Here is a 27,216-nt window from a genome sequence, read left to right as displayed (position 1 = left end):
TTCTGCATCTTCCCAGGGCTGCCTGCTTCCTGTCAGGCAGGTCTCAGGTCAAATGCCACCTCTACTAGGAGGCCTTTCCTGACCAGGTTAAAGCAACCACTCACTCACCCTCTCTCCTGCACCACCCTGCTTTATTTTCTTCATAGCCCTGATGACACCCTGGCAATGTGTTGCCTGTTTGTTGGGTTTATTTTTTATAGTCTCTCCCTGCACCAGCATGGAGACTCTATGAGGTCAGAAAACCTCCTCAATTCACTCCCCAACTCTATCCCAGCCTTCAAAGTGATGCCTGGCCCAGAGCAGGCACATGGCAAGTCTTTACTTAATGACTAAATAAACAAATGGGCCCCAAAGAGATGTTGTTTGATTTGGAAAGCTTTGATTTCCTTTTTGGGAAACCAGTTCTAGCTGACTACAATTTTTACTCAAAAGGATTCAGTCTGTGTATTTTACCCAAATAATATGCATTGCAGTTCTTGCCCTTTCCCTAATATTTTGATACAGCTATTACTATGTATTATTTATTTGTTATGGAAGAGATGGACCATATCAGGTCTCCATGTTTTTGCTGATGAACTCTCAAGCATTGGGGGATTTATGTCCAGTGTGTCTTCTTCTCCACAGCCTGGCGAAGAGGCAGTGCTATGCCAGAAAAGAGCACTCAGGAAGGACTTCAGGGTGGGGACCTCTAATCTGGCTTTGCCAGAAGTGAGTTGGAACCCATTTGGGATAGCCATTTATCCAATCTGGTTTTCTAGGTTGCAAGATAAACTTAATAATTGTAGCCCTTCCACTCTGATGAGGCAATTGGAAAAAGGAAGAAGATAGCAAGCATGTATATTTAAAGGGAAGGTGCTTGTCACTCATTATTTTTTCACTCATTCATCCATCAAATATTTCAGAGTGATGTACTGGGCTAGCTAATGCATAGATGAAAGGATGATGGGATGGGCACTGTGTATCTCTCCCACCCGCACACGTCTGGTAGGGTTGATGCCACCAATGATGATGGCTGGGGTGTGCAAGATTACGTAAGAGAGGTGCAGTGCTGTGCTGTGGGGTTCAGAAGCAGGATGGTCTCCTCTGGGAGGCTTCTGAGATAGGGGAAGATGTTGCCTTGAGGAAGCCAGACTTAACCAAAACCAGCCACTCATGGGTCTGCAGAGTACCCAACCCAGGAGCCAGCACAGCTCGAGCAGGCTGCAAACAGTAAGGTGACATTTCCCGGCCAAGGCCATCCTCTATGACCCTTCAGTACTGAAGCTTGAATTGACCTGACTGGCAGATCCTGAGGCTATGGAACAAATATTTCTCCTTTTAGATTTTAACCTTCACACAAAAACAGAAGAAAAAATATATATAGGCATTTATTCTCTTATAGGTGCTGTTAATTTATTCATTTTGAGCCTTTTTTGCCTTGCCTCTATGGGGGTTCAGTCTTGTCTTCCCCATGGGAGCCAGGCTGCAGGCAGGCCCTTAGAGTTTCACTGGGTTCTTCGGATCTGATCTTGCTTACAGCTACTATTTCCAGTAGGTGAAATCTTTTGCTCCAGTTAACACCATCTCTGTTGCAGCCCAGTTCCCTCTGTTCCTCTTTCCCTGAGTAAAGGTTTTCAGAAAGGCTTGGGGCAGTCAAGAGCCCTGAGATCAGAGCCCCTCTGGGAGTTACTGGGAAAGACCAGAGAGGCTGAAGGCAGCTGAGGGGATTTCTGTCAGTGAATCTTCAATTCTGTCTTTATGCAACGCAGGCAGAACAGGAAGGCATCCCTGAATTCCTTCCATTACAGATTGGAATGGCCTTTGACAAAGAGTTAAGGTGTCAGCATAAAATGAAGGACCAAGTCTCTGGAAGAAAAAAAAAGAAATGTGAAAAGCTTTATTTTTATTTTTTTAAAAGGCAAGTGCAAAATCTATTTATTTGGCAAATGGAACGAATGCCGTCTGGAATAACATGACTGCTTTCTTTATTTTGCATAAACAAACTTTAATAACACAGGTGGGAAGCAGTCAGGGTAAATTTGTACCCCCAGCATTGTCAAATTTGGCAAATAAAACTACAGAATGTGTGGTTAAATTTGAATTTCACATAAAGAATTTTTAGTATAAGTATATCCCATGTAATATTTGATATTTAAACTAAAAATTTTTTTTTTCTCTTTATCTGGAATTCAGATTTAGCTCGGTGCTGTGTATTTTATCTGGCAACTCTGCCTTCTATAGTCCTCAAGTAAGCCCACTCAGGAGCTCTGGTTCTGGGGCTGTCCCCTGCCCAGTCCTCCAAGGAGCTGGTGCCACTTTCATTCCAGTTTCTTATTCCGGGGAGACACATGCAGGTTTTCTGTGGGAGAAGATTCTCCTCCTCACAGTACTTATCCCACTATTCCTGGCTCCTGGGATTACCCAGAAACAATCATGTAGTGAGGTTTAATCACACATGGTGTGGTCTTCCTTCCAGTGGCCCAGAACACAGGATTCTCTGTGTTGGTTGCACAGTGGAAATACTAGGGACTTTAAAAAAGTATTGATACCTGGATCTCATCCCCAGAGATTCTGAATTAATTGGTCTGGGATGTGGGCCACCTATTGTGATTTTTAAAAATCTCCCCACATTATTCTAGTGAGCAGCTAACACTAAAGACCACCCTTAAAGCCACCAATGCAGAAAAGCGCAGGTCTGGCCTGAAGTCTCCTTGGCAGGGACTTAGAGAGAGCCATCTATTAATTGAGTGTACTCGGGGTTACAAGACAGAAGAAAGCCAAGTAAATTTCTTGGATGCACCAAGTAAATTTTTGATGGTTCTGGTCCTCAGACGTGTGAGGGATTCAAGGAAACGAGCTCTGAGACCTCTTTTGTCTGGGGCTCATGGCACACATGGGGAGAGATGCTTTCTCCTCTCCACACCCCATCAGTACTGAAACAGTACCTTACATAGAGCCGTGGACTGGGGACTTCAGAGTCCAGTGTGTGTGTGATGGAGTGGGGGTTGGAAGGAGAGGTCAGGATGTGCTGCAAGCCAAGTAAGATTGGGCAGGAGCAAGACAAGGGCAGCCTCGATGGCCCAGATGCTCATTGTACTGGCAAGCTGTGAGAAGCTTCAGTCCCTCCTGAAATGGGGAAATGATGCCAGGAGAAAGTGGCTTGGTTTGTGAGTGGGTAAGGAAGGCAGGCCGATATGTGAGCTTACCATCACGGCTGACACTTAAATATATATGCTAGAGAGACAGAGAGTATGAGTGTAATGACAGTAATGAGAGCTGTTATTCCAGTACTACTGAATCACATTGTAATGTTATTACATATAATATGTTCTTATTTTTGCTATAAAGTATAATGATATGAATGATAATTCTCCTCTACAGTTTCTTGTCCAAGTCTGTGGGACCATAATAGAATTTTTCACACTTCCCAAAAGTAAAGCGATAAATAATGTGAATAAAGCAAAAACCCAGTAGTGAATGGAGCAGTGTTTTAAGCAAACACACTCACACTTCTGCAGCAAGGTATGAACATTGATCCTAAGTGGGATGAATAAGCATTATAAAAAACCTCATGTCTCTCCAGGTCAGATTATGAACAACCTTTTGGTTTTTGAATCTTTTTGGATTCTGCAATTGTGGGCTTGTAAAACCTACCTACATCATTTGGGGAACATTAACTGTTTGGTGAGCAGTGTGCCAAATACTTCAAATACGTGTTCCCATTTAAAACTCACAGCAGCCCTATAAGGAAAAAGCAAAACAAATACTATTATAGGTAGAAGCCATCATTTCTCCTATTTTGCAGATAAAGAAAAGGAAGCCTGCAGGGTTGAACAACCTGCCCAAGCTCTAGGCCCGTGGCTCTAAAGTAGAAGTTAGAACAGAAATTCCAATTCTCTTCTGACTCCAGAGCTGAACTACCCTGCCAGGTGGAGCTTCAAGTAGAGAAGCTTGGGAGAGGGTACACACAGTCCCTGGGTAGACAGAGAGACATGCACAGTCAATGGTAGTCTCTGCAGAGGTATGTGTGTATATGCAGAACATGTGTGACTGTTCTCGTGTGAAGCTGTATGGATGAGTATGTGTGTACCATAATTTGTGTGCTTGGGCATCTTTCTATGCTCCTGCATATCTGTGTGTTGTGGGGGTGTCTGTTTGGCCTAGGGAGTATATGGGCATAATACCCCATGTCTTTGTGCTTGTGCCATCTCTTCTTGACTCTGCATGAGCAGTTCTGGAACAAGGAGAGTTACTCCTGTGATACGTCTGCTTTCACAATGTGTACAGCCCAGGGAGGAGGTCTACTGAGTGGGTTTCAGTCATTCTCAGTAGAAATGGAGTCTTTGGAGGGAGACTTGGTAATGAAGACTGTCTGAGTGAAGGCCCCAAGTGGATGAGTTAGTCAAGGTCAGTGCACAATCACCCATGGGCCCAGGGAGCTCCTGCAAGCACCTCAGTGAAGTCAGTGAACTTCATCTTGGTTCAGTTATTTTTGAGGAAAGAAATCCAGATGTTCTCAAAGGTTCTTAGCAGAAGGAAGAGATAAAGATGAAAGCCTTTGTGGAGACCTTGGTTTTGCATTGTGGGTCTGCATATTGGATAGCCAGCAGGGAAGCGTGCAGTAGGTGGGAAGGGAGGCTGCTTCATAATTGTTTTCTGTTTTCCCAGCCTATGCTCTAGAGAGTGAACCTGGGAAGGAGCTGAGATACCCTACATCCTGGCAAGCAAACTCAAGTAAGTGATTACCCCAAGAGTCGGGATTCACAGCTCAGGCCTTGGCACTGTGGATATTGGATGGGAAACTTCAACACACCAACTCAGGGGAAGAAAAAAAACACAACGATATTGCTTAAGATTCAGTATCAGTCTGTATTCTCTATGAACCTCTGATGGGTACTACAGGAAGGAGGGAAAAAAAGGGAAGAATATAACCAATATTGCCTGATGTGCCAAGTGCCTTGTTAGTCATTTTTCATGCTGTATTTTGTTTCTTCCTGAGAGCTACTTCTAAGGTAGGTATTACTATTTTGTTTTCAATTTAAAGACACTCATGAGGGTTAGGTAGTTTATCTCTGGTCATCCTGCTAGCTGGATTTGAACCCATGACTCTTTGACTACAATCCCTTTCCATTATACCACATTGCCTCTGAGGTTCCTCCCTTCTCAGCACACTGTTGCCAGCAAACCCTGAACCAGAAACCACAAACACATTGGTTTCTATTGTTGTAAATATTTCCTGTGTTTTCTTTGATAGAATTATTAAAATTTCAAGTACAGAAGAGATCTGATGCTATAATTTAAAGTTCCCTAAACTGGGACTCAGAAAAACTGAGTTCTAGACTTAGTCCTTTATTGCTTCAGATTCCTACCTGGAAAACAAAGTGGTTGGCAAAGATGCTGGTACAAAACCTTTTTAGTTAAGTTGGGTTTGGTTCTGACCCTGGCAGGGGCTTTGTCTTACTTCTGAGTTTCCTGAGAGTCTGTAGCACAGAGCCAGACATAAGGTGACAGTGGCATATACACGAAATCCTTCATTATATCTACTGTTAATTAACAGTGATTTTTAAAACCAACAAATGATAAAACACTAACATCCAAAACACAAATAGAAAAATAGTTGCTAATATTCACTGAGCTCTTATTAGGTGACAGTGCTCTTTTCTAAGAATGGGGTGGACAGAGGCCTTATAACTATTGTGCACTGTGACTTGCTAATTTAACCTGTGCAGTAAAAAGAAAGCTGATGGACCTTCCAACCCTGCTGAAAGCCACCCACAAACACATTGTAGTCAATATCAATTTTGCAATGTATTATTGATTCTAAAAGGCATTAATTTCAAAACAATGGCTTTATTTGGTGATTTCCATACTGCAGATAGAACTACCATTTTTGCTGACCTGCCTCTTGTCAGCTATTTTTTGACTGTAGAACGAAAGAGAACTTATTTTTGGGTGTCTTTGTTGAACTGAACTAGGAGAAGGGGGATAGGGAAATATAAATGGGAGAATTCTTAGTAACTGTCTCCACCCCACTTCCCACTGCTCTGGCCAAAGTTGATGTAAAACTCCTATATCCATGGTCCCTGATTCCCCTCCATATGTGCTTTAAATTGCTTTCCTCATTTTGCCAACATACATACACATCAATTGCATTTGCCTGTGGCCTCTATTTCATTTTTGTTTGGCATTCTAAAAGCCTATAAATGCCAATATGACTAAGGACTTATCTGTGAAGCATTCATTCATTCATTCATTCATTCATTCATCAAATATGTGCAAGGAGCTTAGGTCTGAATGTAAAAAGTGGAGGTGAAGGTCAGGAGGATCATTGAGGAAGGAGACTGGTTCTGGCATAGCCCCACCTCCTTCTGAGTGAGATGAGCCCCAAGGCCCATGGGTTCATGGAAATTAAGTTTCCAGGAAGCCCATCCTGCCCATGTGTCCTGGGATGGAAATTTGTAGCCCACCCTAGGGGCCTCCTCCTGCTCCTTCCTCAGTCCCGCTCTTTTTATTTTCCCATGTCTCCTGGCAATTGTATCCTCTCAAAGGCTCTAGTTATGATTGCTATACTAACCACTCCTGATCATATACTCCATCTCAGCTCTCCATTCTGAGTGTATACTGGAGTATTTATGTCTTGTTTTGCAGGCACTTCAAATTCAACTTCTCCAAACTAACTCCCCCCAATAAAAGACCCTCTCTTGTGTCCTTTTTGCCTTCTGTATACCCAATCCACTGATACCTGAAGGAAACATAGAGGTTGTCCTACAGCCTTGTTTCCTCTCACTTCTACATCTAATCAGTTAATGACAAACCCCTCCTTTAATTAAAATTAATTAATTAGTAATTAAACTGTTTTTTAGTTAGTAAATTTTTGTTCAAGTATAACATCCATGCAAAAAGCTTCCATAAGTGCACAATATGATGGGATTTTTTTCCCAAGTAGAATATATCTCTCTATAATCACCATTCAGATAAAAACCCAGAAATTTCCTTCCAGAAGTACCCCTGTTACCTCTCAGTCACTGCCCCACAAAAGTGATTCTTCTCCTGAATCAAACATCAGTGTGATAAGTCTTGTTTGATTTTAAACTTTCTGTAAATGGACTCACAGTATACGTCTTTTGTGCCTGACTTCTTTCAATCAACATTATGTTTGTGAGATGCATCCATGCCGTTATGCATGATCAGTTGTTTATTTTTCAGTGCTGTGTGGTATTCTTATTGCATAGCAAGGGAGTATTGTTATAAAGTGTATATCTTCATGAGGCCATTTGAAGACATGCTGGATAAAGCCAAATTGTGAGAAGTTTCATTTCATAGAGTACATCTTTAAAAGAAAGGCACAACAGTTTGTGATATTTAATTTTTAAATTTTTATTTAAAAATGTTTATTATAATTTTTTTTTTTTTTTTTTTTGAGACAGAGTCTCACTCCGTAGCCTAGGCTGGAGTGCAGTGGTGCAGTTATAGCTCACTGCAACTCCTGGGCTCAAGCAATCCTTCTGCTTTAGCCTCCCAAGTAGTTAGGACTACAAGTATGTGCCACAATGCCTAGCTAATTTTCTAATTTTGTTTAAAGGTTTTTGTAGCAATGGTGCTTAACTGTATTGCCCAGGCTGGTTTTGAACTCTTGGCCTCAAGCAATCCTCCCTTCTTGGTCTCCCGAGGTGTTGGTATTACAGGCATAAGCCACTGAGCCCTGCCTGTGATGCTTAGTTTACCAGTAAGGAAGCTGAGGTATTCTGGAGAGAACCAGATAGTTAAGAAGACAGAAAAAGTAAAAGTGAAACTTCTATTTTCTAGAGTTTGTCCTCTTCCTTGTAGTTTTGAAGGAAAAGTCATGCTTCAATTAATAACAGACAATGGAGTCAATATGATGGGAGCAGAGACAATGATGTGATCAAATGCCAAGAAATGACTGACAGCAGAAAAAATATCATGTGAGCCAAAGCAATTTCTCTTGACTTCTAACTTTATTCATCCAACAAATAACATTTCATCACAGTTTTATCAATGGAATGCAATTCTACCCAGATCATTCTGTCAACGACAAGCAATAGCATCAAATCATTCTGTCCACACAAATAAATCAACTGTTGATTATTATTTTCTTCTATTTGGGATACAAGGAGGACCAAATATTTTGAGTAAAACAAAGGAAAGGAAAGCAGGAAAAAAATTTTTTTCTTGTTGTTGACAAATCCAGCTGGGTAAATGCAATTTATGTCTTTTAAAAAAATTCACCCTTATGTGAGGAAGGATAAACTGTTTTAAAACTTGTACCAGGGACAAACTGTAATAATAAACACACTGAAAGAAAATGCAACCATTTATTGGTTCTTGCAGATAAAATAGCATTTTTTTTTTTTCTGTTGCTTATGTAGTTCTCCTTACTGGAATTCCTTCCTCATTCTTTGAATGTCTAATCATATTTTGAGAAAGCATGAAATCTCAGTCTTACAAAATTCAAAAGGGGAAAGTGCCATCTTTAAATGACAAGCTGTGTGGGGAGTGCCCTGGTTATGAATTAGGCTCTTTTTCCTAATGCTATAATTTCTTCTTGCTGCCATTTTGATGGTGTTGAAAGCCCTTTTCCCAGATTTGTAAATTGGTGGTCCACTACTGAATGGAAAGAAATTGGGTTTTTACAAATTTAATTTTATATTCATGCTAGGTGTGACAAAATTTTGCGTCAAGCTTTTTCACTTAGTACATTACGTCGTGAGCATCTTTGTCAAATTTGCCCTGGGAGGAAGGAATCTTCCAGCAGCATCTGTGTGGAGAATGGTTCTCTCTCTGGGGCCATCAGGAGAAAAGTTTGCCCTTTGCTGTGGTTCCCTGGGCTGCAATGCTTTTACTTAACTAACTCAGTCCCATTCATAGCTGTCCCATAGGCCCCAGCTGTGGTATCAGCAGGGTGTCTAGTGTCTCTCCTGCTGTTTCTTTTTCCTCCCCAGGACCACTGTGGGAGGAGGTGCTTTCTCTTTGTCAGAAGCACAGAAGCACATGGTCTGCTTATAGCCCTTTTTTTTTTTTTTTTTTTTTTCCTGACGATTTGCCCTTTTTGCCACTGCAAAGGAAAGAGTCATCTTTGCTCCTCAATTTTGGTTTATCCTAAGAAAGACCAACACTATGTTTAGCCCAGAGAGAGAAACACAATAAATACAAATTAAATCTTCAGTGGGGCATCAAGTTCCATATACAAGGTTAACCTAGACTATAAAGTCCTTGAAGTGAGTGAATTTATTATATATCTCTATCTCTGGACCCACTCCTTGCCTGAAATAAAGAGAAGCTTAACAAAAGTGTCTTCATAATGACAATGACAGGGATGATTATTTGTGGATACAACATTTAAAGTAGAAATAGAGTTCAAGAAGATTTGATTCTAATTGAAATACTTCCACCTAAATAAGAATCCTGATGTAAATAATGACTGGTTTTAAAATGACACCTTTTTTTTTTCTGATGTTAAAAGCAATACTTATTCATTAAATTAAGAAATAAACACCCAGTACAATTTAAGAAGAAAATAGAGCACATCTCTATTCCCACCACTTGGCTAACATTTGGTGTGCTTATTCTCTCATTCTCTGTCTACTTCTCTCTCTCTCTCTTTTATTCTTATTCACTCTTGCCCTCACCTCTCTCTCTCTCTCTCTCTCTCTCTCTCTCTCTCTCTCATCTATCTTTGTTTCGATTTCACAAATTTAAGTTGATATTCATGCTATACATGATTCAGGCTACAAATTTTGCTTCTTCACTTAGAAGATGAACATCTTTGTCAAACTTTTAAAAACATTTTACCAAAGCCCTGTTTTGAAGATGTAAAAGTTGTTCTTCATTAATTTTTAAATTAGGGATATATCATATAGGGGTGTATTTATACACATATTTTGGGGCACATTTTAAATTGTTTTCTTAGTAAATATTGCTAAAAGTAGATTTTAAAAAATAATTAAAGTGTTTGATACATGTTGCTATAATATCCCCCAGAAAGTCTGAACCAATTTAAACTCCCATTAACCACATTTGTATATATTTCCATTGCAACCTTGTCAGCACTGAAGAACATAATTAAAAAAGAAAGAAAGTACTATTTTGATAAACAGACAAAAAGGAAATTACAACGTTGTTTCACTTTCATAAAACACTAAATAAATTCTTACTGTTTTTTGGTTTCCCTTTTGTGAATTGCCTGCTTATATTCTTGTCCCTTTCCTAATGATCTGTAAATGCTTTTTAAAGTTTATTTGGAGAGCTCTGATAAATGCTATGAATATTTTCCCTAGGTATTGCTTTTGTTTAAATATTAAATAGTAATTTTCTCCCATAAACAGACATGTCTGTTATAAAAAATAGGTATTTCTTAATATTTTTTCTTTGTTTTTAGATTTCAGTCTGATTTTAAAATAACATACATTTTCTTCTGTTTTATTCTTTCTCCTTTCCTTCCTTTTCTCTCCCTCCCTTCTTTTCTTTTCTTTTTTTTTTTCATATTACAAGTAATTGGTCAGCACTTCTGGGATATGGTATAGAGCAGAAATCTAAGATTTTCTTTTTCAAAAATGTAATAATTTCTCTAAAAGCCATTACATTCTCTTCTCTCTCCCTTGATTTTAAATGTGATCTTGGTCAAATACTGAACTTTAATTAGTATTAGAGTCTGTTTCTGAAGCTGCTTCCCTGTACCACTGGTTCATTTAATAATTTTTGCTTGAGTGCCACATGGCTTTAATTACTGAGCTTGACAATGTGGTAAGCGTCATTTCTGATAGTGTTAGTCTCTTTTCATTACTCTCTTTGAGAAGCTTCTGTGTTTATTCTTCTAGATGAATTTTTATGTTCATTTTGAAAAAAATTTGCTGTTTAAGATTTATGGAAACATAAATTCTTTTTGGAGAAAATGATATACTTAACAGTATTGCATCCTTTTGAAAAATGTGTTCTTCCTACTCAGGAATACTATTTGTTTCACCATTTATTTAAGACTCTTTTATGCTCCTCAGTAAAGCATAACAATTTTCTTTGTCAAGTTCTACCTACTTCCTACATTTATTGATAGATATTTTATATATTTGCTGATACTGCTGGTGGAAAGCTATTGTGGATTACGGAGTGTGCTGTGTGTTATGTGCATTTTGTATTTGACCACTAATATTTTGGTTGCTTCTCTGAAGTTTTCTTTTTGCTTATTTCATTAAACTGTATATTACTCATGTATTTTTTTGTTTTGTTGCATTGGTTAGAACTTTCAAAGTATTATGTAAAAACAGGGACAGCGCCTGTATTATTTTTATTGCTGCTCACTGTAAGGTAGATTCCTCCTTCTACCTTAGAGTGAGCAGCAATATCTATCTTAGTGCGGGACCTTTGGTTTCATTATTTAACCAAGTGTCCGGTTTTAAGAAAGATTTTTTTTATAAAGCAAGAAAGCTTTATTCTTTGTGTGTGTGTGTGTGTGTGTGTGTGCGCGTATGTGTGTATATATATATATATAATTATGTAAATTTATATGGAAATGACTTTAACCAGAAATATTTTTTATTTAAATATATACATATATATATTTTAATCTTTAAATTTCTGAAGTCACATTTACCTGATCATGTGTATTGATCTCTGTCTTCAGTATCCTTATGATTTTGGTTTGTGTTGATATTTTATTTTGGATTTTTGCATTTGTATTGTTAGTAAGTAGGGCTTGGTGGTGTGTGTGTGTGTGTGTGTGTGTGTGTGTGTGATTAGGAGTGTGCTTTCTCCATCAAGTTTGGGTATTAAGGTTATGGAAAATCTAGAAATCTTCTGTTAAAAATATATTCTGAAATATTTTCTATGGCATGGAGTTTTAAAGAACTCACATATATTTCTCTGCCATTTAGGAAGCAATATATATTTGCCTTTTGAGATTTTTCTCTGTATTTTTGATCAGTTCAGATAGTTTTTCTGTTTATGATTAAGTTTTGATTCACTTAGGTTTTCCTAGAAAATTGCCCATTTCATCATTGTTATACAATTTTTTAAAAAGTATATGAATATATTTGCTTTCTCATTTTTAACTTTTCGATTTTGTATCTTCTCTATCATTTACTTGCGCACACATGCTAGATATTTAGCTATATTTAGCTTCTCCTTCCAAAAATCTATATCTAGGATTTATCAATTTTCTCATTCTAAACTCAAATTTTTAAATGTATTTATAAATTTCTGGTTTCCTTGAGTTTATCTTATTTTTCTTCTGTTAACTAAGTTGGATGTTTTGTTCATTTATTTTCACATTTCATTTTAAATTTCATAGGCACTTAAAACCTCAGATTTCACACTGAAAACATTTTGGTTGTCACCAAAAGTTTTATATATAATTTTCCATTTATTATAATTTTCTCAACTATCATTAAAAAACATTGAATTCTAGTGTGATTTAAGAATACCTTTAAATTTTCCAAGTGGTTGTATTTTGTTGTTACTTCTCTTTGCTATTCATTTGCAAAATTTCTTCTCTTTGCAACTTATTTAGATTTTTATTATGACTTAATATAGAATGTATTTAAAAAAATTTTTTTTAGTGTTTCATGTGTATTTGAAAAGATACAGTGTTCTCCGTTGGTAGTTATCTATAGTTAGATATATGTCTATAACAGGATACCCAAGTTGAAATTTAGTTCTAAGAATTTCAAAAACATAATAGAAAGCAAAAGTTGTTGTATAGCACTGATGAGACCATTGGGCTGGAGCACACACAGCACAGCCATTAGAGATATGAATGATTCCATCTGAAACTGTCAGACTTTCCAATGGTCAATCAGTGCCTGGAACAGGAGTCAAGGCTGGGAGGCCAAGCTTAGCCTGGATTGTGCATTAGAGCACAGCTGGACAGAAGGGTCCAGTTCTCAGGAACAGAGAGAAGCAGGGCAGGGAGATTTGCTGGAGGAGGCCTCCAGAAGTGGATACATCTGCTGGAAGGGACAGTTGGTTCTCTCTTTCCTTCTTTATGAAATCTCAGTAAATTCTTGCTAAAGGCTGTTATCTGCTCCTGGCCATGGGATCCAAAAGAAAGGTATCTTCTAGACCTGTGCAGAGAGGGAGGGGGAAATGAGAACTCCACCAAGGTAGGGGCAGCTTAGCTGACCCTCGTTAGGCCTGGTGGCAGGGTAGCAAAGGTGGTGGCTGGGCAGCTGGAGGCAGTGGGGGTACATGGATGAACAGGAAGGCTCAGTCCTGGGGTTTGATGAAGCAAGCCTGGGATGAGGAGTCCTGAGGTTCTGTAAGACACGTGGACACAGGGAGGGGAGCACTACACACTGGGGTCTGTTGGGGGGAAATGGGGGAGGGGCGGGGGGTGGGGAGGTGGGAAGAGACAGCATGGGGAGAAATGACAGATACAGGCGAGGGGACGGAAGGCAGAAAACCACACTGCCATGTGTGTACCTAAGCAACAATCTTGCATGTTCTTCGCATGTACCCCAAAACCTAAAATGCAATTAAAAAAAGGGGGGGGGAAGAAACATCAGAGAGTACACCATGAGATCATTATTGCCTCCTGGGGTAGGTGGGTGATTAAAATGATCATGACTGGAGCCATCAATGGAACTTTATTTTGGACCAGGCTAGCCAGGTTAGAAGACATTTAAATTAGAAATATTTTAGATAAGCATTATTAGTTGTATTATTTATAATTTTCCACCCTTTTCTGACAGTGTAGTCAGCCATAACCTGAGAGAAATGTGTTCAACTTTTCTGCAATGACTGACTCTTGGTTTTCTCCCATTTGTCAGAGATTTTGCTTTCATTCTATTATGCTGTAACATAATGTGAAATGAGGTTGTGTTTTTTTTGTGTGTGTGTGTCTTCATTGTGGATTACACCCATAATCAATCTAAAATGCCCCTCTTGGCCTGTTTAATGCTTTGTTTGCAATTTCTATCCGTTTCCTTTTTGTGTGCATACATCTTGGTTAAGTGCTTAGCCTTTATTTCTGACCTTGTTCGAGTTGTAGCTTAAGTATTTTGTATTTTGACCAAACAACAAAAAAAGCCTTTGTCTATTAATGAGGGAGTTAATTACACTGACAGTGATTTTCAAAACTGATATGGGTAGTGAACATGGTCATTCCCTGCCCGGAATCTGTTCCCTCCTGCCTTGTCTCATGTGAGCCCAGATATTTATAGGAATTTGGCCATTGCATTCCCAGGAAAACCTAACTTCACTGTAGCTCCCAGGGTGAGCCAGTTGTTACAAGCATAATCCCAACTTGTGTCAGTGATTGGCTTAGGAATGGGCAGGTAACTCAATTGTGGATAAGACACTGAGAAAGGAAATGGCTTGGGAGGCTTTTCTGGAGAATATTTTTTTGCTCCTAAGAAAGCCACAGGAAAAGATGGTCTTTGTGCTGAGCTGGATCACACTGAAATGGCACTCAAGGAAATGTGGTAGATAGTAGTCTTGCTGCCTGCCTTGGGGGTAGTCCTCAGAAGGACAGCAGACGAAAGAAATGGGACAAATTGGGACACTTGAAAGTATCCCTGAGCTTCTAAACCAATGGTCTTGTCATTGTCTTACATCTTGTGATCCCGTTACATAAAATTAGGCAATTTTTATTTGTTGTTTAAGCCAATTTATTTTATTTTATTTTATCTGAGATGAGGTCTCACTTTGTAGCACAAGTTGGAATACAGTGGCACGATAATGACTCACTGCAAACTCCGCCTCCCAGGCTGAAGTGATCCTTCCACCTCAGCCTCCTGGGTAGCTGGGTTCACAGGTGTCCACCACCATGCCTGACTAATTTTTTTAGTTTTGGTAGAGATGAGGTTTCACCGTGTCACCCCGGCTGGTCTCAAACTCCTAGGCTTAAGTGATCCACCTGCCTCACCAAAGTGCTGGAATTACAGTCAAGAGCCACTGTGCTTGGCCATAAACCAATTTAAATCAGGGTTTTAGCTTCTTATAGAAAGAGTACCCAACCCATGCAATATGTTCATTTTTAAACTTTTTACCTTTATTTCTTGCTTTTTATGTATTATTTCTCTTTGGTTTTTGGTTTTCTGTTACATGCATGTAGATGACATTTTATTTGCTTTTGTTTTCTCCTGTGAATTGCTAAGGATGCATCTTTTTTATTCTACTAAAAACCAAGTAGACTAATATATACTTGCGCTTATATTTTTAGAAGTATAAAAGTCAATATAGTGATAATTATGTCATAATTATCAGTTAATGTTTATTGAGCTCTTAATATATGTCATGCTATTGTGCTAAGCAATGCATGTATATTCATTAAGTTAGTCTTCACAGCAGGGTTTGGAGCCACAGAAAGTTAAGTGACTTGCCCAAGCAAAGCAGAAACTGTCAGTTGCCTATTCTGTGGAAGGAGACATTAATACAGTTTTGCTTTATGCCATGCTTTCAACTCTCCATTCATGTCCTACTTTTTTTGTTGTTATTGGGGAATTCCAGAACTGGAATTTTAATAATTAATTATTTTTACCTTATGTATATTCTTTAAATTAAAATATTTCCATTTCTTTTGAGTTTACATTTTCTATCATTCAGACTCAATTCTACATTTAAGTACTTTTGTTACACCATTCCTCTTGAACTGCAATCTTCTATGCTAAATTATTTAACTCAGTTCCTTTTTGGATTAAATGATACGTTTCTGAGTAATTTTATTCAGAAGATATGTTGTTGCCATAGTTTTTACAGATTAACCACTGGGTTTGTTATAGAATTTCTCCCCAAGTTATATTATTTCTCTTAAGTCTTCTCATATTTAGTGCTCTATAGGAAACGTTTGAACCTGTTCTTTTTTCTTTCATTTTTTTTTTTTTTTTTTGTCTTGTAGTCTATCTGTTTCTACCCAGATGCTGGTAGTGTGTTTTTTGTTTTTTGTTTTTCACAATTAATTTCCATTGCACAAGTAATTTCTGAAAACATTGTTCTTCCAAATATTAAAACTATACAGATATACAAAAAACTCTTATTTGCATTCACTTTCCTGAACTCAAACCCTTTCCCCAGAGGTAACTACTGTAAGCATTTTGTATGAATGTTTCCATTAAGTTTTCTATGAATTTACCCCTATATATCTGTAAATGTGGACATAGTATTATTCTGATGAATGTGTAACCCGAGAATATATGTCAAAGGCATCAGTAAGGAATCTGGGGGGCTGGGGGATGGGGTAGGGGCCCAGAACAACTCCTGATTACCTAAGAAAGAAGACCCCCCTGCAATAGGAAGTGAGTGGGCCAGTGTCGGATGAGGTACTTTGGACTTCTGATTCAAGACTTAATTTACTCCATAGGAAAAGACGAGACCATCTTTTCAAGCTTGTGGCTTTGTTCTCCTTATCAGGCTCAAGTACCCAGTCAGTAACCTCCTCAGCTCCAGAGTCATGGAACCAGTGGAGCTTCTCTCCAGGTTCTGACCAAGGTGTATGTATTAGTTAGCACCATTAGTCTCCTCTTTTCTCATGCTTTTTCCAATAGGGCTTTAGAAAAAGTGAAGTCCTATACTTAGGTAGGAAGAGGCCATCATGAGGAAAAAATAGGACAATTTGCTATTAATGGCAGAATCCCAGGAGAGAATGGCTTACACAACAAGCCCTCCCCTAGTGCACCTCTAACCTTTTGATTAGAAAAGAGGGAGGCCTCTTTTCATGAGAAATTGGATAGTCCCATGAGGATGCTACTCTCACGTGAATGGAGAGCAATTCAAGGAATGAGCTTGGGCCCTACCTGCTCCAAGCTGTGCAGAAACAACACCTGGACTCTTTCCCACAAAGTAAGCCTACTGTGTCCAGCTTCTTATGGATATCATAAGATTTTGTTTCCCAAGTGAACCAGTTTAGTAAAAATATGTTTTCCCATTTTAACTGCTCCCTTAACTTCCAAAGAGTGTGTGATATTCCAGATTACCACACTAAACTGCTGTCATTCCTGGCAACAGCAAAGAAGTCTCTGTTTCATGAGCCAGAGGAGCTTGCTGTGGGTAGACAACTCGAGCCAGGCTTTTAGAAGCTTTGAAGATAGAGCAATTTACTGCCTTTAATGACATACATTTTGATGTCATTCATATTTGTTAAAAAAGGAACCACCAAATAAACCAGGGGATTGCTGACTTGTACATCTGTTGGGTCTGACACCTCCCGGTCTTGATCTAGACAGGGGGTGCCTTCTGGAACCACCAGTCTAGTGGTCCTCTCCCCACCCACATCCCTCTCCATTTTGCCATCTGCTTTATTCACACATAACATGTATGGTCTATACTTATCTGATGTATTCACTTCTAGCTTGTCCTCCCCCTGGGGAATGTACACTTGATGAGAGTAGGGGTCTTGCCTATCTTATCTACTACATAGCTCCAGTCAAGAGAAGTCATTACCACAGAGAAGACATTCAACAAACGTACATGTAACTTGTTGAATGAACTCATCAAATTCCTGATGGTGGAAGTTTAGACACTGGAGTCCCAGGTGGGGGGAAAAAACCATGATGCAATAAGACCTCAACTACACAGGGGTTCTATTTATATTAGAAAATCTTCCGACTTTGTGTGTAGTCAAGTTCTGTGGCTTGCGGTCAAGGGAGGGTCTTTTTTTACCCATGAAAGATGACATTGGTATGTTGGAGTAAGGAGCCAGAAGATAAACACAAATACAGACAAATTATGAATTCAGATTCAAATAACAAGTTGTACAAAGTCAAGGTAGGAGAAATGTTTCTTGACAATAATTTGTAGAAAAAATTATGTTTTGGCTGATTCATTGTGAATTAATGGCATGAATAACTTAAAATTTTATGCTGGCAATGTAATAGTCTAATAATACAAAAAACAAGCATTCTATGTGGCCACCATTTGTACTGCACTAACCATGTACCAAGTACTCTGCTTAATACTTTTTTATACATGACTACAACTGCTGACAACCACACTATTATGTTCATTTTATGAATGGAGAAAACTTAGGTTCAGAGAGTTTAACTTGGCCTGGACACAGAGCTAGGACATGATGAAACCAAGTGTATCTGACCGAAAAAGCTGTTACTCTTCACCACTGATTTTCTTGGTGCTCTATGTGGGCCTGAACACATCTAGGACATTTGGACTCAGTTGCAGAGGATACATTTTAAGACAGACAATAACCTAACAGTGGCTTCACAGGGAGGCTATTAGCATGGTAAAGAATATGGAAACCACAGCATGTGGGGAATGTTCAAAGAGAAGGGGGATGTTTTGTACAGAAGAGAGACAATGGGAGGTGGAGGTCAGGAATGAAAGGGTGTCAAATGGAAAAGAGAAGACATGTCCTGTGTGACTCCAAATGGCAGAACTGGAATAGCAGATGGAAGCTGCAGTGAAGCAGATTTCAGCTTGACACAAGAACTAACTTTCTAAAGAATAGAGATGTGGGATGAAGCTCTTGAACTCATCCCCCTCCTCCCTCCAAGCCTGTACAGCCATCTGTCAAAGACGTTGGATTTCAGGAAAGAGATCCTTCCACCTCTAAGAGTCTGATGTTTTCTAGATGAGTTTAAAGTTTATTTAAAAGAAAGATAAAGACCATTTGAGCTGATTTAAGGTGAATCTTGTCTAGGGGCTGGGGGATTATATTATACTCTGTTTCTTTCAGCCTTTGGAGCAGGTAACTCTTCTGTTGGGGCCATAACTGGGGCATATTTTAAATCAGAAAGGGAGAATATTGTTTTTGGTTTTGTTCTGAATCTAAATCCTCCTTAAAAAGAATAATTCTTGGATGGTATTTTTGTTTTGTATTCAATTCATTTCAGTCTTTCCAGTGTGCTTGTGTTCAGCCCTGTATAGGTGCTAAATCTGTAACCATACCCCTCTCTAGCCCACTCCTCCTTAATCCCACCCTAGGACAAGCTCATGAATAGTTCTACCTTTCATGGCCCCTTCAATTCCTCCTTTCCTTGAGGTACATACAGACACTGCAGACAGAAGTTACCTGTGTTTGTAATTCACAAACCCCAAAGAGCGGTGAAGAGAAAAGGAATGAATCCTCCATAATTACAAGGAAGGAGGGGACAAAGCTGGCTCCAGGTGCATTTCTACACAGTGCTGGTTGAATTTTCTCTAGAGAAAGTGTGCTTATTATTGGTTTCCCACCAACCTTGTGGTGCAGAGGGCATCTACAAAGTGCTAGATGAAATAGGATCATGTGCAATTTCACAAGGTGTTCAAGGGGGATATAGAGTCTTGGTATAAGATTTGAAGAGCCCCATTCCCTGAAATTGTCCTTCTATGGACCTGAAATGTTACAATTTTAACACTGTTCTTCTGAGTTAAGCATTTCTCTAGCTATTCCTCTAAAGGTAATTCACCTGGGAGATAAAATACCTTAGCTCCTGATGTCAGTATCAGAAAGGGAGTCTTACTCCAGGCGGTAGTTTATTGATTACTTGCTTTATGATAGGTGCTGTCCTAAGCTCATGTCATTTTAATCTTAGTTAATATTCACAACAGCACTGTAATTATATACTATTACTATCTACATTTTACAGGGGAAGAAACTGAGCCTTAGAAAGGTTAAGTACTTTGTCTAAGTTCACACAGCTAGTAAAGGGTGGAGTCTGGATTTGCCTTCAAATCCTATGTTATTAACCACTATTTAATACTGTTGTTAGAGCTCTCTAAATATAATAATTATCTGACTCTCAGACACAGGAGAGAGCTCAGCTTAAGAATGCTGTGTGTGTGTTGGGGGAGAGGGGGTAGGAGACACAGGGAGGTGTTATTGCGAATTAACCCTAAATCCTAACCCTAGGTCAATTATTAATCTAAAATTTATCTGAGATGGTTAATGTAATGCTGAATTCTGACATAGTAAGGTCATCATTAACATTTTATTATTTGCCTCAAAGTCAGTTGAAGTACATATCAGGAAATATTTGTGGGTTATGGACTAACCCAGCTACATTCTCTCCCTTCCTCCCTTCCTCCCTCCCTTCCTTCCTTCCTTCCTTCCTTCCTTCCTTCCTTCCTTCCTTCCTTCCTTCTTTCCTCCCTCCCCCTTGTTTCCTCCCTTTTGAGGTACTCAATTATTTCTGAGCATTTGCTCTGTGCCTGGCACCGTGCTATAGGTTGAGTATATGAAGAGTAAGTCTCAGTCTGTATCCTTTAGAGACCTCACAGCCTGAAGGAGAGTTAAAAAATAATTACTATTTAACATGGCAATGGTTATAAAGGAGCAGATTTTCCAAACTGGTGTTTCAAGGAACATTATTTGGCAGGATGTTAAGGAAGTGTACCATGAAAAAAGTATTTTGAGTTAAAATAACTTTAGGAAATGCTGGGTAAAATAAAATTAAGCAAGTCTTTTCTTCCTGGGGAATTTTCATACCCTTTAAAATGCTAATGTGCAATGTGAATCTCCAAAAAGGGAAGATAACACATTTTCCAAACCCATTTGACCTCATAACCTTCTTTTTACATGGCATACTTAATGAAAGGTTTGTTCATTCTTTCATCCATCCATCCAGCTATCCATCATCCCTCCATTATCCCTCCACCCATCATCCATCCACCCATCTATCCATCTACTTATTCATCCATTCATCTAAACTTCTAGGTACCCATTCAGCATTTCTTTCTTTCTTTCTTTTTTGAGACAGAGTCTTGTTCTGTCACCAAACTGGAGGGCAGTGGTGTGATCTCAGCTCACTACAACTCCCACTTCCTGGGTTCAAGTGATTCTTCTGCCTCAGCCTGCCAAGTAACTGGGACTACAGGCATGTATCACTATGCCCAGCCAATTTTTGTATTTTTAGTAGAGATGGGGTTTCACCATGTTGGCCGGGATGGTCTCGATCTCTTTACCTCATGATCTGCCTGCCTCAGCATCCCAAAGTACAGTATTTCTTGATTACCCACTATGTGCCAGACACTACTACATCCTGGGGATCCAGTATGGAGTTTAGTATTCTAGTTGTGAAGATAAGCATTAAGAAAGCAAACAAATATATACAATTGTCATAATGTAGTAAGATTCATGTAAGAAATAACCGGGGTTCTACTATGAGAAAAAAACAGGGTGGTCCAACTAAGTATGTGGTCAAGAAAGCCCTCTGAGCAAAAGACATTTCAGGCAAGTACCTGAAAGAATCAAATGAGCCAGCTTTGCAAAGAGCAAGAAGAAAAGCCATCCAGGAAGAGGAATCAGCAAGTGCCAAGTCCCTGGAATGCAGAACGCCTTGGCAAACAGGAATTTGAGCTTCCTCCAGGAGTGCAGGTCTGCTTAAAGGCAGAAGGCTGGACCTGACACATTTAAAAAAAAATTAGAATCTCATCCTTATAATATCACAGAGTTGGAGGAGACCCTGGCAATATCAATTCCAAGTTCTTATTCAAGAAGATCCCATCTTGTAACATATAAGGCTGTCTGCCACACTTGGCTGTTTGTAGGATTTTCCCCTTGATATGGAAGACTAACTTCAGCCCCCTAATGTAGCTGGTGAGAATGTTGCTTGTGACATTTCTCTTTCCTATGAAATGAGGACCAGTGAGGATTTAACATATCACTATGTTTTAAAGGAGAAACTTCTCTCAGAGGTGCGAATCCCAATACAAATGATCATAGCTGGTAACCTTCATTCTCTCTTGGAAGTGGGAAACAAGCCTGAAAAAGGAAACTGACAAAAAAAATAATTTGGGTTGTTCTTGACTCAGTGGCCAAGGAGGGAACACAGGTAACCCTGATTCTGGAAACCTGAGTGCCCTGCTCCCCAAGCTTTTATCTTCCACTTCTCTCTCAAAGACTAGACATCCTCAAACACCATTTTTGTGGTTTCTGCCCTGGTTCAAGGAGTTACAATGGATCTTCTCTATTGTCAAATCAACCGAAAACCTCTCAGGTAGATATTCAGGACTATCTGTCATTATCATTGTTTTCTTCTGGCTGACACTCTTCCTTCTGCTCGTTCCCTTCCCCCAACACATAGGTGCTCTCTCTTTTTCTCTTTCTCTGAATGTATTTCAGCATGAAATTATGGACACACACACACACACACACACACACACACACACAAATTTGGGCGTTGGTATTACAGCTGTAGCTTTGATCTTCTTTTTAAAAAATTTTATTTTTTCAAATTTAGTTTTTCTTTATTTCTTCTAAAAAGAAAGCAGAATACATGTGCAGAACATGCAGGCTATAGCTTTGATCTTTCTTATGCTGCTCGCTATTTGCCTGACTGTGCATCTTGCAAACCTTTATTTAGCTTCATCTGCATTCATAGATAGTAATATTATTATTTATCAAGTAATAATAATACTGGTGACACAGGATTGTTGTTATTTGAATCTAGCTGTCACAGTATCTTCCCTCTATGGGCTAGGACACACTCCCTACTCTGGAACCTAATTCTTCCATATTGCTTGCCCTCTGCTGAGGTCCTTTCTCTTTGGAGACAAGAGAATCTCTCTGATTCTCCCCTCCCAATTTGGACTTCATGGCCCTTACTTAGCTGTTTGGAGTTGGCCTTTAAAATGACAGACTTTGTTTCCCATTTGCTCCTCTTTTTGCTGTCAGTGGCTACCCAGCTTTCCTCCATTCCTAGCTCTTGCGTCCAACCTAACTCAGCCTGTGTGAGAGCCTTTGGCTCCTGCTTGTTTTGGAGGGAGAATTAGAAAGTTATTCTCTTGTAAAGTATCTGTTCATATCCTTTGCCCATTTTTGAATGGGCTTGTTTGCTTTTTCCTTGTAGATCTGCTTTAGTTCTTTGTAAATTCTGGATATCAGCCCCTTGTCAGATGGGTAGACTGCAAAATTTTTTTCCCATTCTGTTGGTTGCCGATTCACTCTACTGACTGTTTCCTTTGCCGTGCAGAAGCTGTGGAGTTACGGGAGGCCAACAAACATATGAAAAAATGCTCATCATCACTGGTCATCAGAGAAATGCAAATCAAAACCACATTGAGATACCATCTCACACCAGTTAGAATGGCGATCATTAAAAAATCGGGCAACAACAGATGCTGGAGAGGATGTGGAGAAATAGGAACACTTTTACACTGTTGGTGGGAATGTAAATTAATTCAACCATTGTGGAAGACAGTGTGGCGATTCCTCAAGGACCTAAAAATAGAAATCCCATTTGACCCAGCAATCCCATTACTGGGTATATATCCAAAGGATTATAAATCATTCTACTACAAGGACACATGCACACGAATGTTCATTGCAGCACTGTTTACAATAGCAAAGACCTGGAACCAACCCAAATGCCCAACGATGATAGACTGGATAGGGAAAATGTGGTACATATACACCATGGAATATTATGCAGCCATCAAAAACGATGAGTTCACGTCCTTTGTAGGGACATGGATGAACCTGGAAACCATTATTCTCAGCAAACTGACACAAGAGCAGAAAATCAAACACCGTATATTCTCGCTCATAGGCGGGTGTTGAACAATGAGAACACATGGACACAGGGAGGGGAGCACTACACACTGGGATCCGTTGGGGGGGAATGGGGGAGGGGTGGGGGGTGGGGAGGTGGGAAAAGATAGCATGGGGAGAAATGACAGATACAGGTGAGGGGACGGAAGGAAGCAAAGCACACTGCCATGTGTGTACCTATGCAACAATCTTGCATGTTCATCACCTGTACCCCAAAACCTAAAATGCAATAAAAAAAATCTCAAAAAAAAAAAAAAAAAAAAAAAGAAAGAAAGTTATTCTCTGAGGTCCAACCTTGGTAAGCAGAGATAATGAAGATCTAGTCCTATCCCCTTAGCCAGTTTTCACTCAGCCAAGACCTCCTCTTTGTTGGCTACAGAAGGAACTCTGGACTGGTATCTGGTCTGCCTCTGTAGCCTCATGGTATGGTGACTCTCACATGTCATTGGCACACACTCTGAAGCTTGCCGTACTTCTAGATCCTTGACTTACTACAACCTCAGCTAATTCCACAGGAAGGTGGAAAAGTTTCATTCAGAACCCAGAATCCTGCATGTCTTAGCTCTTGCCATAGCCCTTGCCATATCCATTGACATTCCCAAATAAACTTCTGCAGGTCATCTGTACACCCTTCCTCTTTTCTACTGTAGATGTCACAAGTTCACAGGTAAGGTGAGGTGTGAGTTGCTTATGTCCTTTTCCTGCTGTTGCTGTGATTGGGGAAGCACTAAGGGAAGAGGTGCTTCTTCTGATGCTCAGGGCCTCTATCAAGATTGCTTGGATGGCAATGTGCAATGGCTCAGGCTGGCATGGTGGGGTCATAGCACCATCCAAGGCTCTAGCACAAACCTAGTAGTGGCTCTGTCAGGGTCTGAATATCCAAAATTCATAGGTTGAAATCCTAAACCCCAATATGATGGTATTAAGAGGTGGGTGGTGATTAGACTGTGAAGACAGAGCCCTTATGAGTGGGCTTGTGCTCTCATAAAAGAGGGAACTTTTTTGTCACTTTAACTGTGTAAGGACAGAGTGAGAAGGTTCAGGCCAGGAGAAAACAGGCTGTCACTGAACACTAAATCTGCAAGTCTTTGATCTTAGACTTCTCAGTCTCCAGAACTGTGTAAATAACTCATAGGTAACTCAGTTTATGGCATTTTGTTACAGCAGTGTGAATAGACTAAGACAGATTCCTACCTAGAAAATGTCTCTTTCCTTGTCATCAGCTGGAGAAGAATGATTCAGAAGAGTGCATCCAATTCTGGAACAGACTCAAGGATGCTGTTGTGTTTCAACTGGCGATTTCAATGCTCTTATACTTGTGGCAAGAAAAGAATGGGTTGGAACTTGGGAAGTATGTCTGTAAAGGAGGAAGGAGTGCTTTATGTGTTTCTTCAGCAGAATTGCACTAATATCTCATCAGTTACATTGTTACATGATCACATCTAATAGCAAGGAAGGCCAGAAAATGGTCTTTGAAACTGAGCGCATTGTCTCCCTGAATTAAACTGGAATTCTATTTGTAGGAAGGAAAAATGATAGTATTTGGTAGGCAACTACAGTGTTTATCATCTCCAATGATGCCAGTTAACCTACCTTACCCTCCATTTTTCTGACCCCCTTCTCTCGGAACATTTCATCACATAGCTACCTTTTCTCTGTGCTTTTTCTCACTGTTGCCAGAACCCAGGTCCGGATCTCAGTAGAGTGCAGGCCACCTTAAAGAAATGATAATGTACCTTTTGGTGGTTTCAGGATTGATGTAAAAAGCATTCTGACCAGTTCTTGGTCGCAGAAGCCATCTAAGAGGGAAACAATTAACTCCTCTTCTCAGTGAGATGCTGGAAGCATTCTAACCAGTTCTTGGTCCCAGAAGGCATCTCAGAGGGAAACAATAATTAACTCCTTTTCTCAATGAGATGCTGGAAGACCATTTGGAGGCGTGGAATAGTGATGAATAGTTTAGCACCATCCCCTTGGTGATAAGTGAGTTTTGCTCGGTTAGTTCACGAAAGATCTGGTTGTTTGAAAGAGTCTGGGACCTGCCCCTCTCTCTCTCTTGCTCCTGCTCCTGCCATCTGATAACACCTACTTCCCCTTTGCCTTCATCCATGATTATAAACCTCCTAAGGCCTCACCAGAAGCAGATGCTGGCCTGGACTTCCTGTACAGCTCACAGAACCATGAGCCGACAGGGGCCATCGCCCTAGTGCTGTTGCAACCCAGTCCACTCACATAATTTCTCATGTCTTTCCTGTTCTGCTGCCCCTGACCCTCTGTTGTCCTAGGTTACAAGCTTCTTATGAACAGAGCTGTGACTTAGACATCCTCCTCATGGGTGCAAACAATAGCCACAGATTAAGCATGTAATAGACTAACTAAATGGAATCCATAGCAACATGTTGGGTTGCAGAATTTTACCTCTTCAAGAAAGCATTTACCAATTAAGGAAAAGTTAAGAGACACATCTTTCCTCTCTTCCTTTGCTACGGTTTGGGTGTTGTTTGCGCCACCAAAACTCATGTTAAAATTTGATCACCAGTGTGGTAGTGCTGGGAGGCAGGGTCTCGTGGGAGGCATTTGGGTCATGTGGGTAGATTCCTCATGAATAGATCCCTTGTGGGTGAGTGAGTTTTAGTTATCATGGGAATGAATTAATTTCTGTTAGTACATTTTTGCTTTGCTGTAAAGAAATACCTGAGACTGGGTTTTATAAGGAAAGAGATTTAATTGGCTGGTGGAAGGAAGGCTGTACAGGAATCATCTGCTTCTGGTGAGGCGTTAGGAAGCTTATAATCATGGCTGAAGGCAAAGGGGGAGTATGGGGGCATCATATGGTGGGTGCAGGAGCAAGAGAGAGAAAAGGGGAGATCCCAGACTTTTAAACAACCAGATCTTCTGTGAGCTAACTGAGCAATAACTCACTTATCAGTAAGGGAATGGTGCTAAACTACTCGTGAGGGATTTGCCCCATGATGCAATCACCTCCACCAGGCCCCACCTCCAACTCTGGAAATCACATTTCCAAATGAGATTTTGAGGGGACAAATATCCAAATTGTATCAGTTCCCATAAGAGCAGGTTAGTAAAAGGAGTCTCACTTTCTTAATTTTTCTCTCTTGCTTTTTCTCTTCCCATGGGATCTCTTTGCACATGCTGGCTCCTTCTTCACTTTCCACCATGAATTCAAGCAGCACAAGGCTCTCACAGATGCAATTACTTAGGCTTATACTTTTCAGCCATCAGAATCGTCAGCAAAATAAACTTCTTTTCTTTATAAATTATCCAGCCTCATGTATTCTTTTAGAGCAACACTAAATGGACTAAAATACCCTTTTTCTATCATTTAAATGTATAATACTCATGACTTTCTCTCCATTCAACCCCATTGATTATCATGTATTTTACTCTACATAGGGCTGTTGTTGGTAAGGTCTTGCTAGGTGAGTTAGCTAAGTGGACTGACACAGGAATCAAGTGAGGCCATGATCTGAGGTTCCATTTCCTAATGGACCATTTATCCATGATCTTGAATGGGGATAGGCTCTGGATCTTGATCTCCTCAGTGGAGAAAGCTATTCTTGCTTCAGGTAAAGACTCTGATATGTGCTACATAGGTAGGTCAGAAGCATTGTTTTATATCAAGGCATGACATTATTTATGTGTGCTTCTTGGGTGCTCTGAATCGGGGACCCCAGGATTAGCTCAGTGCTAATAAAACATACTTGCTACATCCTTCTGGAGGCCCACATAATTCTCTATTATGTAGCCAGTGACTGACTCCTTACACTTGAAACTCTGGTCACAGA

The 27,216-nt window shown here is 39.8% G+C and overlaps 1 protein-coding gene across 1 annotated transcript in view; it reads left to right on the top strand.

Annotated features, from left to right (window-relative positions):
* LOC141580899 (uncharacterized) overlaps positions 1 to 27,216 on the top strand; it is a 497,294-nt gene that overhangs the window by 166,780 nt on the left and 303,298 nt on the right. The window contains exon 4 of the mRNA XM_074384229.1: positions 4,648 to 4,713. The gene's annotated coding sequence lies outside the window, so the exon portion shown is untranslated. The remainder of the gene's footprint in view (positions 1 to 4,647; positions 4,714 to 27,216) is intronic.

The sequence above is a fragment of the Saimiri boliviensis genome, chromosome 13, assembly GCF_048565385.1.
Source record: "Saimiri boliviensis isolate mSaiBol1 chromosome 13, mSaiBol1.pri, whole genome shotgun sequence".
Taxonomy (NCBI): domain Eukaryota; kingdom Metazoa; phylum Chordata; class Mammalia; order Primates; family Cebidae; genus Saimiri; species Saimiri boliviensis.
Note: the sequence above shows the minus strand (reverse complement) of the source record. Positions and strands in the feature narration are given on the sequence as shown.